Source organism: Lichenostomus cassidix, chromosome 4 (genome assembly GCF_008360975.1).
Source record: "Lichenostomus cassidix isolate B80296 chromosome 4, HeHo_3.0, whole genome shotgun sequence".
Classification (NCBI taxonomy): Eukaryota; Metazoa; Chordata; class Aves; order Passeriformes; family Meliphagidae; genus Lichenostomus; species Lichenostomus cassidix.
Window position 1 is genome coordinate 23,353,284 of NC_139484.1, and position 19,569 is coordinate 23,372,852.

At 40.7% G+C, this 19,569-nt stretch overlaps 1 long non-coding RNA gene across 2 annotated transcripts; it reads left to right on the forward strand.

Moving 5' to 3' along the window:
- Positions 1-4,875: 4,875 nt before the first annotated feature.
- Positions 4,876-18,102, forward strand: LOC146438055 (uncharacterized). 2 transcript variants are annotated; one of them, XR_014852014.1, is made up of 4 exons: positions 4,876-4,995; positions 6,105-6,184; positions 13,094-13,153; positions 17,927-18,102. It is a non-coding gene; the product is annotated as an uncharacterized LOC146438055 (long non-coding RNA). The 2 variants fall into 2 exon arrangements; XR_014852015.1 differs by lacking the exon at positions 13,094-13,153.
- Positions 18,103-19,569: the final 1,467 nt, after the last annotated feature.

Genomic DNA, 19,569 nt, shown 5'->3' on the forward strand with positions numbered 1-19,569 from the left:
AATGAAAGAAATGGTAATGGTGATTTTTATGAGTCAAGATGAGAAAGAGACAATATAAAAAGAAACATACAGATAGTTCCAGATATAGATCACTGACTTGGAATTAAGAGGCTGATAAACTGTGTCTGAAAAAAGATACCAGAGCTGATGGTGTTGCAGAAAAATTAGTATGATGGAATCATTGTCCCTATAATGGCATCTTTTATCCATACAAAGAGCAATGTTTATCAATGCACTATGGAAAAGATTCCCATTTTCAAAAAGTCACCATGAAATATATTTTTACTGAATACAACCTTGACCATTAAGGAAAACATCCTTGAAGTAGTAATTCAGAAACCACTGATGTTCATTTTACTGGTCCCAAGACAAAGACACCAGTAGTCTTCAGGATCTGTGAAGGTGATTCCTTCTTGATGTTCCTATATCCACAGAACAGTGTAGAGCTAGGATCCTTTCTTCTTTAAACTTGGTGATTCTTAAAATCAAGTACCACTGAAAATTAAGATAATTAAGGTTAGATTCACTAGATGTATGCTGAATCCTACAGTTTGCACAGGAATATTCCTCCTATAAGATTGTGTGTTATTCCAGGTTGGGAAAAGAACCATTTTTAACATTCCTATTGAAGGTATTCCACCTCTCGTGGACTGAGTATAAATGTAGAACAAGAGCTATGATATAATTAAAGGTTGGAGTGCTTAGCTGAAGACAAAAGGTTTGGTTTTCCTTGCACTGCTGAAAATCTAATAAAAAAATACTCAGTGGAGTGGAGCTAGAAGCCCACGTTGCCTTCTACATTACGTATTCAATCCATAAGGCTTTTACTGTCATCAGTATCTCCGTACAATTATTCTGAAGCCTGACAGCCTTTTGAAGAAGAGCAGCCCTTCTCTTCTTTCATCCCAACATGCTTTGCACATTAGCATCCTTACATAGTTTTTGTGGTGACTGAGATCCCCTGGAGAGCACTGCATGGAGGTATCCCAAGTGTTGGTTAAATGCTCTGTGGGCTGGGAATGAAGGAATCACTGAGGTGGCATCAGCTTATGGTGGCAACATCTCCACCACATGTGCGCTGCATGGCATCCAGTGGGACTTTTGCAGTGCCTGCTGGCTTCAGTCCCACAAAATGCTCACACAGGCACTCAACTCAATTTTGTCAGCAGGATCTCACTGACAAAATTCTGAGAGCAAATTTAGGCACTTCCAAGATTATGTGTGAGCTCTTCAGGCTCTGAAGATCTAGATTTAGCTAGCACTGGTTTTTAAATAGGAAGCAAAGATTTCTGGCATAAGTATTTCTATATTGCAAAGAGTAAGAAATCAGTTGTTAATTTGCTAAATAGAGTATCTATACTGACTTACTTTGATTATGATTATTGTGATAGTTTTTGCTTCTACATTAGTGGCTTTAAAGAGTAAGAAAATTGTTGCGATAGAAGGTAAGAAAATCATTTGTGAAATATGACAAGAGAACCTAAGAGAAAAGAATACAGTAGAAATTTGGCTATTTGAGTAATGAGGAGAAATGTTAATTGAATACATTATTGATTAACTGTAGAAATTATTTCAAACTCAGGAATACTCTTTAATCACTTGGCTACATTTTATGGAAGAATAAGGGAATCTTCTCAAGAAAAAACAGAAAAAATAATACTAAAAATAAGGGAAACAAGAAAAGAAGCATAGAGGCCAAGTTCTCATTATCATAAATCAGGCTTAACTGATTAAGATGGCTTTATAGATGCTTTGCATCAGCTGAACAGCACAAAGTAGCTAAAAGCACAAGTAGATCTTGTTGTCCTTCTGGAAAAGAATGATGCCTTAAGACCAGAGATTAATGCTAAAATTTATAAATGCACAAGTAGATGTTATAAGGGAAATTGAAAGAATAAAAAAATAAAAATAATCTGAGATAATCAAAGGCAATAAGAAAACAAACAAGTCAACAAAAAGTTGAAAATTAAAGAGAAGGGAGAAGACATCATTAAGGCAGATGCACAGTAGGACACAAATAACTCTACTTGTCTGTCAACAGAGTAAGTTCTTCAGCCAACATTTTCTGAAACCAACTTCAATCTAGAGGTGTCAAAACAATGAAGAATGCTTTCATTTGAATAGTTACAGTCTCAAGTCAATCACCTTCAGCTACATTTCTGCCTCATTTATGTATGTGATCAAAACTATTTGCTACACAGAACTGCCTTTAGAAAAGGAATAAAAAAGCATTTCTTCAATTGCAACTTGAGGTGTTTCAGGGTACTAGATTTTGTTTGTGAAGGACAACATATACACATCAGAGGGGTTGGTGGGCTTGCTGGAGAAAAGAACTGAGGTGTTATCAGGAATCCTGTCTGATCTCTTGCAGCCAAACCAAATTTTTTGGGCTTATTTGTCATTAACCCATAGATGAATGACTGGTGTTAATCTAAGTAACATATTTCAGCAGCTAGAGAAAAGCACAAATAGACTTATGGATATTCTGAGCTATGATAAATTGGCTTCATTCACTTAATGAATAACTTCTATCTAATTCCCCCATTTGAACCATACAATTTAAGAAAGAAAACTTTGTTCTGTTTAAGATTTGTACCAGAAATTCAGGCATGAGTTTCCTTCCTGCATTTTTCTGACATCATCATGTTGTTCCTTTTGTCCAATTAAAGAGGAGACTCTTTTGTTTTTATGGTAGAACAGATCTAAAAATGCCTCATCTATTCCACACAGCTCCACTGCAATAAGCGCCTTAAAAACGCCCACCAAAGAATAATGCCAGTCACAACAATTTTACAGTTTAAATAGTGAAGAAAGACAACCAGTGAAAAATGGCATTACTAAGAGCTGAGATGAACAGGCCAGAACTATCAAGCGAGACAGATAGCTGGGAATGAAACACAAGCTGCCTGATTCCTAAGCCACTGTCTCTCCCCTAGATCATACCACTACTTTCATGAGATTACTTTGGAGCTTTACACTGAATCCTAATGACCCAAAATATAAAGCCTGTTTTATTTAATGTTTCCTCAGTTTAAAATAAGATCTATATGTTCCTGCTCAGGCACAGAATGGCTGCTCTAGGAAATAGTATTTTGCCAGGGTGAATGCAACACTATTTCCAGTTTGTATGTGTCATACAGTAAGATTCTGTTACTGCATCTTTTAGTGACTTTTATAACTTGCATATAGTATTTTCCTATCATGCCAATCGATAAAAACTAACCTGCCCCAGGAAGGTTCAGTTCCAATCACTCCAGCATAATAACACTATAAACTTTTATTCCAAGACAAAACATGATGCAGCTTCTATCTACCTTCTGCAGAATATTTCTAAAGACAAGACAAAAGTAATAATTATTGTAACCATGTTTTTATGTGGATGTGCAGGAACATAGTGAAATACAAGGGTGAATTTATGGTAAAGGATAAAACATGAGCTTGGCATTAACTCCATCACAGATTGTGCCTGAGAGGCAGCTGTTTACTATCAGTGTTTCTGATTTTAAGCATAAATTACTGATGCAGAGACCATCGTTACATGAAAATTACATTCACCTGCACAGTGGACTAATGACTTTCAGAAAGTTAAAATTAAGTCAGGCACTCTTTGCGCTTCAAATATAAAAGAAGACTTGGAGGATGTGCTTGCTCTCTTTGGAGCTTTACAAGAAGTGATTGATAATTTCAGGTAATAAATAATGATTAGGAACAAAAGGAAAATAAAAAGATCTGCAGCACTGTGTTATGCAATATGTAGGCCAGGTCATTTCATCACAGCTGTCATACTTGCCAGACTGTGAATAAAACTAAGACCAACAAATCACAGGCTCAGGCTTCTTTCTAGATTAGATTTGGGCGGTTTGGAGGTTTTTTTGTTTGGGTTTTTTGTTTGCTTGTTTTGTTGTTTGTTTTGTTGATTTTAAAATGTTTAATGTTAAAATGTAAAAAATGTTGGTTTTAAAATATTTAAATTTTTTTAATATAGATACTGTGAAAATACTAGGTCCTTAAGCAAGACATGCCTAAGAGGAGATTAAACCATGCAATGCCTTATTATTGGGAGATGGAGTAGAGGGCAAAGCATGTCTGTTTCTGCCAATGCACTGCATTTCAAACCTAAACAGTATATGCTTAGTACTGAAGTAGAGCTTAAACTGAAACAGAAAAGCAATGTTTTCTCTGATTCCCACCCTGCAAGTCCCATTTGTAAGGAGGTTTTAATGGGGGTTCATAGAAAAATCCAATAATTGGTTCTTGGTGTAATCACAAAGGCCTAATCCTATGCTCGTTAAAGTAATTGATAAAACTCTCACTGACGTCACTGGTGTGGGATTGAGCCCTAATGCAGCATATTGGCTTTTGGACACATGTGTCACATGCAAGAGTTAGTAAATGAAAGGCACAGACACACAGACAGAAGCTACTCAGAAGAACATCTTTTCAAAGACTGAGTACTGTGTCCTTATCTCACAGACACACACAGGCAGGGAAATGGCTGATCCAACCCAATATTCCTCCTGCTCCAGGATAATGGCAATGTTTTTAGTCAGTGATGGGAGATGCAGTGAGGGAAAGGAATGCTTCTAGACATGTATTTGCCCACCATGGAGAAAACACAAATTTTCCAAAATTGTGGAAAAGAAAATGAGAACATGTAATAATTTTACCCCACATCAGAGATTTCTTGCAGAATCACACAAATTAATTACAGTATTGACTAAGCAATTTCCAACTTTGCTTCTTGAAAAAGCAATTCTACATGCACAAAGGAAAAGCTGAATAAGGGTTTAGTAATTTAGGACTAGCTGATGTACCGAGCATAGTAACTGTATCATACACAAGCTAATACTTTTGTGCCCAAAATACTTCTCCTAGGTCAGTAACTGCAGACCAGCTGCTTTTTCCAGTGTAAACAAAACAAAGAGCATGGACTCTTTATCTTCTCCAGCTGAATTAAATCCATCGATTCCATAGTAGGCCAGATCCTGAACTTAGGTGAAGTAACAGAGTTGAAATTAATTTATGTTGACATTTTGTTTAGATTTGAGTGGTGGTGACTAAAGCAGTCAACCCTCAAAACTCTGACTTCCATTTTCAATATTAATCATGTTTGTTAAAATGCCCAAAATGAAACAAAAATTAAGTTCCACTGTGCTGACACTTTACAGAAACGTTCTTTATTCCACATTTGCCTCCCATGTCTTGTATTCCCAACAATTTATAAAAACTAGTGTAGTAACTGTATTTTATTTCCTCATACTCTTTGAATAGGAAACTAGTCTCATCACCAGTCATGAAATGCCTCCTTTCTCTCACTTTCATTCATAAAACCCACAAAATCCCACAATCAACTGCTCCTGCAGGATTACACCCACACACAACCAGATGAGGAATTTAGATTCCTACTGACCCAGAATTAAAAATGCAAGCAGGTTCACATCTGGGGATTTAAATCCAAACTCCTTTCCACAGAATTCAAAGAGGATCAGATCTGAGGTTCTGGTTTTGCACCATTTCTAATCCTAATAATTTTAACTTAATCCAAACCTCAGCTACAGAACTGTACAATTTTAATCAGGACACTACTGAAAAATTTGAAAGTGAAAGTAAGAAGCTGAAAGTGACATTTGCAGCTACTGTCATCCATTAGTAGCACATTTTCTATCAAGTAGGCATTTAAAGAACCTCATTTGTCCCTTAGTCTGCCTCTGCACTATTGTGACTAATTTCAGTGAGTTAATTATCCCTAACTCACCCCCATATAAGTGGAAAAAGGTTCCATCCTCAAAAGGGGAACCAACATGGCCTTATGTAGGCAGCATTCATTTTTATTTGCTCTCTGAAAGGTACTTTTTATTTCTTCCCAAGCTTTATCTTAAAGTAATTATTTGCCCAAGTCATTCTCAATGCAGACTGGGTTTTTTGTTAAGGAGTACATTTTCCTATTTATATTTACCATCATAAAGCATCCTGGGTTTGTAGAACATTTTTACTAGGAAATGAAATGGGATTCTCATCAGAACTTTTAGATATTGCCTTGATTCAGTTTGAAATTGAGCACATTTTCAAGTTCACTAAATGAAGCTTCTTTCATCCACAAACAGGTGAAATATGACTCTACAGCCAGCCATGGCACATGAGCAATTAGAAGTGCCACATCAATTCTCAAGGCCATCTGACTCAGGTAAGTGGATTTACAGCTGGGGTGCCTGGGTTGATCTGCTGCCAGGGCAGGCTACAAACCTCTACAGCTTACAGACAGAGAGGTAGAAAAGGTCAAGATATTTGCCATATCAACATCAACACATACATTTAAAAACAGTATCACATCACATCAACAGATCCATTTTAAAACAGTAATTTAAACCTAGGCACAAACCAGTAACTTTTCAGTTCAACATGAGTTTACAGTTTAGTTCTGCTATTCTTGGGAAGAAAGCAGATCTCTGACTTTGTACCTTGATAAAACCTCCAGGCTTGCCTGACAGCAACATAATTGGGAACTTTTCCTGTATCAAGCAGGAAACTCACATTTTGTTTTGCTAAGATGCAAACTGATTTCTTTGACAGGAGTTCAGGCTTTCTATATTTAGAACATTGCGGTCATCAGCACAAAGGCTTGGTACCTTCACAGTGCCAATGTGCTCTAGGTGCCTCCTGGCAACAGTGAATTGCCCTCGTGGGCAAGGACTATTTTTGGTCTGCACCAGAAGGGACTGCTCCCACTTAAAGGTGAGATACTTTTTTTGACCAGTTCTCTGATCCCAGAAAATTATTTGCCTGTAACCTTTCTGAGAAAAAAGTTGTCTTACCTACAAGAGAGATGAGACAACCCAGTCACAGAATCATAGAATCATTAAGGTTGGAGACGACCTCCAAGACCATTGATTACAACTATTAACCTAACACTGCCAGGTCCACCATGAAAACATGTCCCTGAGCACAGCATTTACACGTTTTTTTTATGCTTCCAGGGATGGTAATTCTACCACTTTCCTCAACATCCTTTCTCAATGCTTGACTACCCTTTTTGGGAGGAAACTTTTCCTAATATCCAACATAAAGCTCCTCTGGTGCAATTTTAGGTTATGTCCTCTCATCCTGTCTTGTTACTTAGGAGAAGAGGCTGAGCTCCACCTGGCTACAACCTCCTTTCAGGTAATTGTAGGGAATAAGGTCTCCCCTGAGCTTCTTTTTCTTCAGGATAAACAGCTCCCTCAGCCACTGCTTATCAGATTTGTGCTCCAGACCCTTCCCCAGCTCTGTTTCCCTTCTCTGGACACACTCCAGCACCTCAATGTCCTTCTTGCAGTGAGGGCCCAGAACTGGACTCAGCAGTCGCGGGGCGGCCTCCCCAGTGCTGAGTACAGAGGGACAATCACTACCCTGCTCCTGCTGGCCACACCATTGCTGACACAAGCCAGGATGCCACTGGCCTTCTTGGCCATCTGAGCACAGCTGGCTCATGTTTAGCCAGGTGCAAGGTCAGGTTTGTCACAGAATTTCTGTTGGTATAGCGAGACTTCAGCGCCAGAGGGCCAGCGGCAGGGCTGTCATTTTGAGGAGAAATGAGCAATTGCGATTCGGCGCTGCGTGTGCATTTGTTACCGACCCCGGCGGCTTCCCAGCCTCTCCCTGCTGAGGGTTCCCCGGCCAGGCCCGCAGCGCTCCCGGCCATGGCCGCTAGAGAGCGCACCGGCCCCGCCAGCCCCGCGGCGCTCAGCGCTCCGCCCCGAGCAGCTCCGCCGGCCGCGCACGCCCCGCGGGAGGGCCGGGGGGGAACCGGGGGCGCTGCCGATGGCAGGGGGAAGGCGGCGCGTCTCCGGCATTCGCACGGCGCTCCCGCGGGCGGGGTCGTCTCCCGAGGCGCCTCATCCCTGCCCCTGCCGGCGGCGCCGCGGGGAGCGCTCGTTCCCTGCCGCAGTGCCCCTGCAGCCCGCCGAAGCCATCTTCTCCCGGGCGCTGCATTTGCCGTTCCCGGCGTGTGCCTCGCAGCCTGGAGCAGGAGGCGGCGGCAGGCGGCATTGGAGCTGTCCCTGGGGATGCCACTGGTCCGAGCGCACCGCGGCCACCGGCGGACTTCGGTGCGACCTCCCGCCCAGGCTCCGGCCAGGAGCGCCTGGCTCTGGGTCGGTCATTCTCGTGGGCTGGGCTTTGCTTGCTCACTTCGCGAGCTTGGGCGTGTCGGGGTGTAGTGACAAGGCTGCAGCGATGCCGCTCAGTTTCCCCGTTCTCAGCCCCAGCGTATCCCTCTGCCTTGCTAGCAGCCTGGCGATCAAGCGTCACCCCACTGCATCTGGGCAGAGAACGAAGGGGACAAAAAACTAAGGCATCCTTTTAGCAAAATAAGTGTTTGACCAGCAAACTATCCAATATAGATGCATGATGGGATTTTTCAGACAGGCTCAGGTACTTTTGAAAATGCTTCGACTTCTGTTTCTCTTGTTTAAGTTGTACAAACCCATCATACGCTGGAGAACAGGAGCTGCTCTAAATGTCAGTAACACATCTTATCCATCCATCTATGCAGCAACCTATCAACCAGCAGAATGGCTCTGCTCACAGAAGAGTTTCAGTGCCAACAGCTGCAGCTTGGGTTTTCCCAGGGTGGTTATTCCTAACAATACCACTGGAGTTGGCCAGCTGGACATCAGGCCCAGCCAAACACCTTCACTGTGGTTTGTGTTCTGGGTTAGCTCACTAGCGACAAGGCCAATATGATGTCATGGAGTGTACCAAGAAGTTCACAAATTATTAAGGCCAGGTATTTTTCAACACCATATATTTGCCCAGGATTTTGATGCCTGTTCCTCTGCAGCTTGGAATAATAGTTTAAATCTTTCTCACCTTTTCCCATATGAGCAGGGATGGCAATTAAGTAGAGAAGAGTGGTGATTTGGTAATGGTTTGGATACAATTTCAGAAAAAAATATGAGCACAAAAGAGTTAGAGACAGCAAAAGCAAGTATTCTGCCTAATGCCCTCAGCTACCATTAAGAAACATGAAAATCTAATTGTACTGAATGGAAACGTACATCTTCATCACTGATTATGACATGGAAGAAAATTACTATATGATTGGCATCATAATGGCCAATGTTGAAATGTGATGACACGCCAATATGATGTACATCTCCATTAGGAATGATAAATCAAAGGTTATTCATTTGTGCTTGATTTATGCCTGGGAAATGCTACCAAGGGAAATCTTGATTTAAATCTCTCAAGTCATAAAAAATAAAAAAAATAAAAAAGCCGGGAGTGCCCTCTTCTGGCAACAGAAGACAACTGTAGGCCCTGCAGTACTTTTCCCAGTTGCTTTTTATATATATATAAATTTTATGTATATAAAATAATATATATTATTTTATATATATATAAAATAATATATAAATGAATATAATATAAATATAATATAAATTTTCGATCTTTCATTATCCCTTTTACCACCACTATGGTCTGTGATATTTTCAGTAATATAATTCACAGTCCTTTCTTGTATTTTATCCTCTGTTTCAGAAGTAGACTGAATAACATTTAATCCTGTGAAATCTCCCTTCTCACAACCAGAGGCCTTAATCTTGCTGGTAATCTTATTCCAGGAATACAGCAGAAAACTGCACAGGGTCTGTGCAGTTTATTACTGAGCATGGAGGAAAGCAGTCATATTTTTTTCTGAGTTAGATGAGGGACGCAGCCTCATGGGTATATTGAACAGGATCTAGACTACACGAAAAAAATTATTGATGGGTCTGAAATTATTTGCTGAACTGTTGGCTTATCCTAGACATCTACTCTGTAGTTGCCTGTATTTAATAGCTGCAGAGGAAAGAGTGGAACAGGAGATGAGAGGGAGAAAACACCTCGACTTCCTGCTTGGTACCATTCCCTGCACTCCCAAGCCCTCTACCACCCTGCTGTCCTGGTGCACAGCATGCCATGCTGTCACTCACAGCTGTGTGGGAGCATCAACTCTGACAGCTCTTACATATAGGTAAAGCCTTTCAGCTGCTTATACCACCCCACCTCCAATTCGTAAATCTTCTAGCTTTTAAGATGCATCTTTCTCATGCAGCTAAAATTCTTGCTTAAGTTCACAGTATTTAACAGCTGAGTTGCTGCAACTTCCTATTCTCTGGCCTTGACACATGCAGGCTTGCCTTTGCCCTAATCATACTGCATGCAGCTGCTCTTGCTTCAAAAATCATTTCCCTGGCCTGTCTCTTTGAACATGTCACTTCTCTCTTGGCATCAGTGTGCTACCTCCCCCCTCCCCTATCTCACATCAACATAAGCTGCCTGTCTTCATCTCCAAGGTCCCCTGAGACCCTACCTATCATCTCTCATTGTCAGGAGGCAGGAACAGGGAACAGAGCAGCTGCAATAACTGCCCTGCCTGAGCAGACTTCCAGCTCTGCCATGCTTGGTCTTTCTATTCCTTTTTGGAGGAGGATGTGGATGAATAGAATTGGTCAGGAGCAAAAAAGGGGGTGACTATTAAAGGCATTCAGGAATGAGGGCAACTCCAATGTTTAAGCACTGTTAAAACCTTGAAATGGATCATCAGCTTTTGTTCAGAGTTACCATCCTCCTGTGTTCATCTCCAAGCAAGGCCGTTCTCATTTTCTCCTCTGCGGTATCTGCCATACTTGGAGGGTACCCTGCATAAATGCTCTCAGATTTATGTTGGTCGCTCTCTAGAATCTCCTTAAAGCTCTCCTTTGCCATGAGGTCAACAAAAGCTTTGACAGCCCTTAGACTGCTAGTGAGGTAATACTGCTGTCCCTGAGCATTCATTTCCTTTATTCACCCTCTGTCTATTTGTATCCATCTGTGGTCTCTTGTCCCCTGTTTAGTTTGTAACCACTTTGGGACAGGGCCATCATTTTGTTCGATGTTTACATGGTGCTGCAGACAATATTTGTTGTCGGGGCTCCTGTGTGGTCCAATAGTACAGAAAATAAATAAAAACAGTAACAGCCTGTGGCAGGTGCTCTCTTCTTGCATAGACCTCATTGATTTCAGGCTGTGGGCTGAGCAAATTGCATGAATGTGGCTTGGGTCTTGTGGGTAACTGAGCAAAGGGCAGAAACAGAACAGTGCCGTGTGTTCCATTCTAAATGTTGGCCCAAATACCTCTAATCAAATTCCTCCCCCTTCCTTTTTTTTTACTTTTTCTTTTCTTTTTTTTTTTTTTTTTTTGGTAGAGCAATGTAGAGCAGATCCAGGGGCAACCATTTAGCTTCATGTCATTTTTTTTCTAGAAAAGGGCAGGGGGGAAGAAGGCAAAAGTTTACAAGCTTTTGTTTCTTTCTGAAAAATAAAGCAGAAAGGCTATAAACAGCAGGAGGAAGAAAAACCCCAGACATTTGAAGATTCTTAGAGCTCACCTTTTGCCCTTTGTAGTTGGTATAAAACTACTTTAAAACCCTAATCCTCAGCTGTTTTCATACCCAGTAGTAAACTGTGTCTTTGCCTGAATTTCCTAATCTTTAAATTGAGCATCTCTTGCTTTAACTCACATAGGGGCTGTAACCCTATTTTTGTAAGTCTTTTGATGATTGACAGGGAGATGTCATGAATTATTATTATTCTATGGTAATTTGAGTTCAGTTTTATTAGAAAAATGGGTTTAAATACTACTTGATTCTACTGCTTGCTCTAACCGACCTCCAGGAATGCCCAGGGCTTGCTAGAGAGGGCAGGGGATACGGGTGTATTACAAAACATTCATAAAGAATTCTCTGTGGCTCTGAACTGCAAAGTTATCCATAGAGAGCTCTCTTTAGGCTGATACAACTCATTAAAGTAAGCAATCTTTGGGATCAGATCTGAATCCAAATGGCACATAAGTGAGTTAAAGTACCTTTTCAATACCAATACAACATGGAACCCCAGCCTGTGTGGCTTACAATATCAGCCAAGAGAAGACAAGAAAGAATTACTGGGTGTAATAAATCAGAGTTCAGTGTTAATTCTGTATCAAAGTATTGGATAAAAAGGGCAAATATCGAGTGGGGAGTAAAGGAAATGTATGAAACACTAGAAGGCTGAAGTTTCAGTCTGAGCTGTGCTTAGGGTGGTAGTAGAGCCTGATGTTTAGTGTCTGTTGATCTGGAAGTTCCCCAAACATTTTCATGAAGAAAATTGAGGTATTCTGTTGTAGACAAAAAGAGGCCCAAAGGAAGACCACAGGAAACAACCATTGATGAGCATAAGAGAAGCCAGGATGTGTAATGGGACATAGAGCACGATGCAGTAGACAGCTGTAACTGATGAGATGCTGGATTGTAAAGTCATGTTTGTCCTCAGTGGGAATGCTTGGCTCCTTGGCACTGATCCCTGCAGAGCCAGCAGTCCAAGGATGGTGTCATACTGAGAAACAGAACCCAAATTATTAAAGGCCTTAAAGCAATGCAGCCTCTGTCACCTACTTTGAACTAAGGCTAAGGAGGATCATTAGGTTTGTGTTGATTGCTAGAGCATGATCAAAAGTTACATGCCTGAAAGGACACAAATGCATGAGAAAACAGGAAACAGAGAAAAAAACCTTTCTGTGAGATTTGAAGTGTAGCATTTAGATACAGACTTGGTTGAAGAACATTCAGCTTCCTTTAAGTTACTCTTTTAAATTCCTTTTTCCTGAGCTTTAAGCTGATCCTGGTGTGCGCAAGCTGGCTTCCTTTTTTTGTCCTTATTACTGTCACTTATGGACAGACTTAGTCAGGATTTGACAATTAAACAGTAATATGGCATTTCTGTTGATGTCATAGGGAACCATCCTACAGTGGCATTCAATTTGGAAAGCATGGAATTATTTTTGCTATGACCTGAATGATTTGTTTGGAAGGTATTTTTTTTGGTTGGTCAAGTTGGTTTTTTTCAATATCTAGTAAAACAGTTCTAGAAGTAGAAGGAAACATAATAGGTGAAAAGGAAACATAATAGGGGAAAAGCAAGGCAGTTAATAAGACTGAACAGCCATAGGAACATAGTAGTTAGATGGTATGATATGGGCCAGAGTGAAAGCATTTATTTATTGTCTCAATCAAATGGCAACATAAGGTTCTTCTTTTTCCCCTTACGTTATTAGTCTTATAACATGGAAAACATTTCCTTTCCCTGTGGAACTCCTCCAAGTCAATCCACTATGGTAAGGAAATCTAACCTTTAATACTTTGTGATAAATAAAACATCAGAAATAAAGATATACAACAACACATTATGACAGATATTACCAAAAAGCATGCCCAGATCTGTTCAATAATGTCTCTTTCAAAAATTCCTCTCTTGATGTTTCTAAGCACTTAAGAATTTAGTATCTGAGCACCTCACAGTCACTAATGGATTTTAGTCTCCCTTCACTCCAAAGGCAGAAGAGTACATTGCCCTTTTACAGTTTTAGAAATTAATAGTCAGGGACTTGCCTAAGGTCATATGTAATTCTTCTGGTGGAAGTGGGGCTTGAGTCAGGTTTTCTGTGTCATGGTCCAGTACCTTGAGCTATCTTTTCACCCACTAACAGATCTGCATCACAGCATTTAGGAAAGGGCTGTGTGATGCATAGTGCTTGTTGCCCTTTTTTAATATCCTGGGTCCTTCTAGTCCTGACTAATCATCAGAAAGAGTTTGCTATTAGCTTAGCTTTTGAAAGAAGCTGCTCTCCAGTGTGGTGTACATTTGGCCTGACCTTAGGGGTTGTACACAGCCCAACAACAATTTGTGTATTTGCAGCCCACCTCCTGAAGGAAATTGTCCTGGCATGGTTTGGGACCAAGGTTTGCAATGTGTTTAAAAAGCACTTTTCTGCATTTGTCTTGGTTGAGAAAATTCTACGCAGGCAAGTGATAAAAAAACAATCAAATGAAAAACTTCCCTCTGGCCAAGATCTAAAAGGGTGGATGGTGCTCAGTCGATTCTCCCCCCATGTTTAAGTTCTCTAACCCCTACCTACGGGAGCACTTAAGCACTTCAGCCTTAAATGCATGAGCAATCACATTGCCTCGGGGTGGGGGGTTGGGGAGAATATTCATCTGCTTTCCTGGGTCAGGACCTTGACCTGGAGTCTGTGGATGTTTGATTCTTTTGAAAACCAGGGCATTTCTTTAGCATTTTACATGGATTTGGGAGTCTAATTTTAGCCAGTTGTATTTTTAAAATCCAGGCTTAAATACACTCCCCATAGGAAACACAGCATCCCTAGTTTTGGGGCAGAATGCTCCCACTAGGGATAATTTCTTTAAACCACTGGCCAGCAAAGAAAGAAACAAAACCCTACCAACCATCCTAGCAGCACCCTCCCTCTGCAATCCTTTCCTATCCCCAAGGTTAGTTTGGGACCCTGAGTACGTTTTGAATAGCTGTTGATACAAAGTCGTGCTCTTTTCATTTTCGTGTCACTTATTTAAAGAGGAGTCTTGAAGCTGTTGTTTACTGCAGCAATGCTTAGGAGGGAAAAGAATAGTGAGTGTATTTTCAAATGCCCTTAGCAGCTTTCTTTTTATTTTGCTCTCCAAGCCCCTGCTATTCAAGTTTCCTTCTCCTCAGAGCACTAACAGCTAGATTGTTCTGTGCAACCAGCTCCCATTAGCAAAAGGAGTCATGCACATCATTCCCATGAACTGCTTTAACAGCACAGTCTTATATGAAAAAATGTGCCTCAAAGACAGAGGATGCTAGATAAATATTAACCACATAGTGTTCTCATTTAAACTTACATTAAAACTTACATTTTAAATAGCATTCAGATTTTTTAAATGTACACTTATATTATTTGGTATCAGTCATCTCTGTCTTCCCAGTTTAAGAAATTAGATATGCCAGAGCATAACAAATCTGCATTAGAAGCATGGGGTTTGCTAGTTTATGTTGGAGAAAAAAAAAAAGGGGGGGGGGCTGACATTTGGATTTACTGTCACACCTCAATAATTTACAAATCCTAATTTCTCATCAGTGAGTTTGTTTCCTTTGTTTACCTTAATTGCTTTGAAATTTCTGTCAATTATTTAAACTCTGAGTAGTCAAAACTCATAAATGACTTTGTATAGATAATATGAGATCTGACTGTGATTAAATTCATATACAGACAGATAGAAGGATTTCTTTCTATTGTGGAGAGTCCCTGGAAGTCCTGCTGCCTCCTAGAAAAGGTTCAGTTTGATATGAATTAAAATATGCCTGTGACTAACTGTCCTTTGGGAAGCATACTGATTTCACTGGTTGTATCAAAATCAAGCTCAAAAGTATAATCAGAAATGTATATACTCTCATTGTGTAGATTCCAACATGTTACACAGTATAACAGAAACAGAAATACTATTTTGTTGGATATTGTGGGAGGAGAAAAAAAATGTATCTTTTCCTAATGTCAGACAATTAGTTTCTGATTTATATCTTAAAGCACACCAGTTGTTAAACCTTGCAATTTCATCTTAGCTAGCACAGCTGTGGATGGCTTTACAGAAAACTCATAAAAATTTAAAACCATTTTCTAGGGCTGGTAGGCTTCTTCTTCTTTGTTATAAGTGACAGTGAATCCTGTGTCTAGATGTGGATTTTGCTTTTTTTAAAAGCCCTTCTTTTGGTTGAATTTTGGGGTTTGTTTTTAAATCAGTTGGACCTTTCATTCTTCATGGCTAACAGCAGTGATTGACAGTCACATGGATGTTTTTATGTAGCCATCAGTACGAGGGACTAGAAAAACAAGCAAATACTCCCAACTTCATAATAAAAAGTAGAAATTGTGTATCTTAAATACTTCAGTCAACTTTCAAAATGACCATGCAACCCTGCTCGAGTGCATGGATATAACTTTAAAACATAGTGATCTTAAAGGTGGAGTGCACCCTTGATAACTGAAATTCTCCAAGCTGTGGTTACCATTTGCTCACAATTTTGGACAATGCAAAAGCATAAAAGCTTCTGTTCTCAGGATTGTTGCATATTACCACCATTCATCAAAGCATTGTCTTTGTGGTAGTTGTCTATTCTTCCCCACTTTATATTATTTTCATATTTTTTATCACTTGGAGACTGTGAGAATCTGCACAAAAACAAACCAATGGGTTTATGCATTGCAGTATGGACAAGAGAAAGATTTCAAGTGCCCTGCTTTCAGGAGGCTTATTTAAACCATAACAAAATAATTTAAAATTACTTGACCATACCTTTTTAATTGGCTCCCTGATAGAAGGGTTAATAGGAATTCTAATACCTGTGTAAAAAAAGACAGATAAAGAAAACAGTGTAATGTAAAATAATTCAGATTGTCTCTGTGTAAATGAGGCAATAAATGCCTGCAACACAAAGCTCAGTCTGACTTCACAGCAGGGCTTGGTGCTTAATTGAAAGTCCTAACTAGACCCATTTATCAAATAAATCACTCAGAGGGAAATTTAATTATCACAATTAATCTATATTTTTTTAGAAAGTCCCAGCAAGGCACATTGAAAATTTGTTTGGGAAGAATTTTACAATGTTATTACCAAAAAAGTAATGTGCCAAATCTCTCACAGGTAAAAAAAAAAAAATGTGGGCAAGCACAGGGCACATTTTGTGAGGAGCAGCTTGTATTGCCACTTAGACACAGCTCAGAGTAATGAGCACTGTCACAGCAGGAGCTCAAATGGAAATATTTCTTCCTAAGTCACAAAACTGCTCCCTTTGCAAACTGGAGAGAACATCTGGCTTCTTGAGAGAGCTGCCCCACAATGTGCCCGTGGACTTGGGGTCCTTGGCACAGTTTTGCTCAGCTCTGCAGGGCCCCCAGCACCCTCAGCTACCCCCGTGAGTTCCTGCTCACAGTTGGTCCCAGTGCACACACAGAGAAAAGCCAGAGACACAGCATAGCCTCTCCTCAGTAACTAACACATGCATGAAGCTTCTGTATAGTGAGGAACCAGTGGCACACTTTGTTTCAAGCACTTGTGTTGAGAGATGATCTCTCCAGCAGAGTTGCCCATGCTTGCATCAATGTTGGGTGTCCTTCAGTGAGCAAAGTTTCGTCCTGAAAACAGGGTATTTCCTCTGAGTAACTGGGGACATTCAACTCCCAGCTGGCATTGGCTTAGCAGCTGTACAAGTGAAGAAAGGTGACTCTGAGCTCCGTTCTTGCACTGCTTGTCACATTTGGTGTTTCCCATGAGGTTTTCCATTGGTTGCTTTTTAAAGACCAGGTAACATTTGACAGTTTAGTGCAATTTTCTTTCTTGGTTTGAAAAGCAGCCTCTTGTTTTATGCAGAACCCTACTTCCATTTTCATGGCTCCAGTGTAAACCTGGTATGATGCAGAAGGCTACTTCTGGAGAAAGCCACAAGTGGAATTACATTTATGTACATCACATGGCACTTGACATGCCTGAATGAAGATGAAAAGAAAGCCCCAAGAAAGTATGCAAGTCTCTCATGATAAGAATCCCCTTCAGTCAATCAGCGAGCTGATGGATAGTAGATTTTTAGGGCTTCTGGACAGTAGTGTGCAGCACCTGATAGGCAGGAGTCTGCTCCTTCACTTTGAGACCACAGAGCTCCAGCACCTGCATTGGAGGCAGGATGCAAGAAAGGGGAGTACTCACACTGCCTTCAATGAAGGACAAGAGCAGGCCCTTCAAAGGACAGGGAAAATGAGGCCAGGGATTTTCTCTCACTTTGTGTGGCTTGCACAGCCCCACACCTACTCATGTTTCCCCAGGCTTAAAAGGGGCCCATAACTCACCCAAAGGTAGTGTAATTTTCCCTTCCATTCTTCATAGTCAGAACATTAGAAAGTATGACCTATGTTAACAACTTAGTCCATGACCTTCCTCCTTTGTCTTCTGTGGGAAAAGTTTCAGCTTGGTCTCTTGATGTCACTGAAGTTGTTTACTGCCTTTTTTTTCTGTATTTCCTACTTCCTTTTTTTTTTTTTCTCTGCATTTCTGTTATTCAGGTTATACTAATCACCAGAGGGGAAGGAAGCAACTCCAGAGCAGATTGAATTGATGTTTAATTGGACATCCTGTGAAATAAACATTGTGACTTGGATAAGATTAAAATGTGAGTCACAAGTCTGGTGAGTTTTCAACTGTCAGGGAATGCAGTGAAGGAATGAGGCAAGAACAGCAAAGAGAGAGTGGCTAGAAGCAATGCTCAGCAGAACAGCAACTGCTGTACTTGCACACTTGTTTTCACTAGGCTTAGACTTAAGGTCCAGTGGATAAAACTGGAGAAAACAACTGATAGTTCTTTATTTAAGAATTATTACATTTCCTAACAGATTTTCAGTTATATTTATTTGCCTGTACTGAACCCATCTGTGAATGCCCTGTCCAGCTCAGCTAAATTCTTGGATATTAAAGATGAGTACTTAGAAGATCTTCTGGAGAAGAAACCTTCAGCAACAGGTTTGGCATCTTCCATGTACTCCCTTTTTATGTTTGATACATTGCAATAGTTCCAGTGACTAGATTTGCTGGAAGAAACAATTTGCAGACACAGAAATGAAAACAATATTGTAGCATATTTGTTAAAATATGAATTCCAAATCACAGAATCACTGAATGGGTCAGTTTGGAAGAGACCACAGTAGCTCATCTCATCTAACCTCCCTGCTCAAGCAGGGTCATCCTAGAGCACATGTCACAAGATTGTGTCCAGACAGTTCTTAAGTATCTCCAGTGAGGGACACTCCACACCCTCTCTGGGCAGCCTGCTCCAGTGCTCAGTCACCCACACAGTAAAGAAGTTCTTCCTCATGTTCAGGTGGAACTTTCTGTGCATCAGTTTCTGCCTATTACCTCCTGTCCTAGTGCTTGGAACCACTGAGCAGAGCCTGGCTCCATCCCCTTGACACCCTCCCTTCAGATGCTTATAAAACATTGAGGGTATCCCAGGATACCATCAGCCTTCTTGGCCACAAGGACACGCTGCTGGTTCATGGACAGCTTTTTGTCCACCAGGACACCCAGGTCTTTCTCTGCAGAGCTGCTTTCCAGCAGATCAACTGCCAGCCTGTTCTGGTGCCTAGGGTTATTCTCCCTGAAGTGCAGGACCTTGTATTTGCCTTTGTTGAATTTCAGATGTTTCTCCTCTGCCCATCTCTCCAGCTTGTCAAGGTCCTTCTGAGGGGCTGCACAGGCCTGTGAAATGTATAATCACAACTTTTCATGTGAGCCTCACTTGATTTACCTGAATAGACCTGATGCTACACATAGGGACAGAACTCCTCATTCAGACATTTAACACATCATGTCAAGCTTCTACTTAGAATCCTAGAATCATGGAATGGTTTGGGTTGGAAGGTAATTTTTAAAGATAATCTACTCCAACTCTTTTGCAATGAGCAGGGAAACGTTCTACTAGATCAGGTTGGTCAGAGGCTGATCCAACCTGACCTTAAGTGTTTGCAGGAAAGGGGCATCCACCACCTTTCTGGGCAACCTGTTCCAGTGTTTTACCACCCTCATTGTAAAACACTTCTTCCTTATAGCTAGTATAAATCTACTCTCTTTTAGTTTAGAACCATTACCCCTTACCCTATCACAACAGGCCCTGCTAGGAAGTTTATCCCCATCCTTCTTAAAGGGCCCCTTT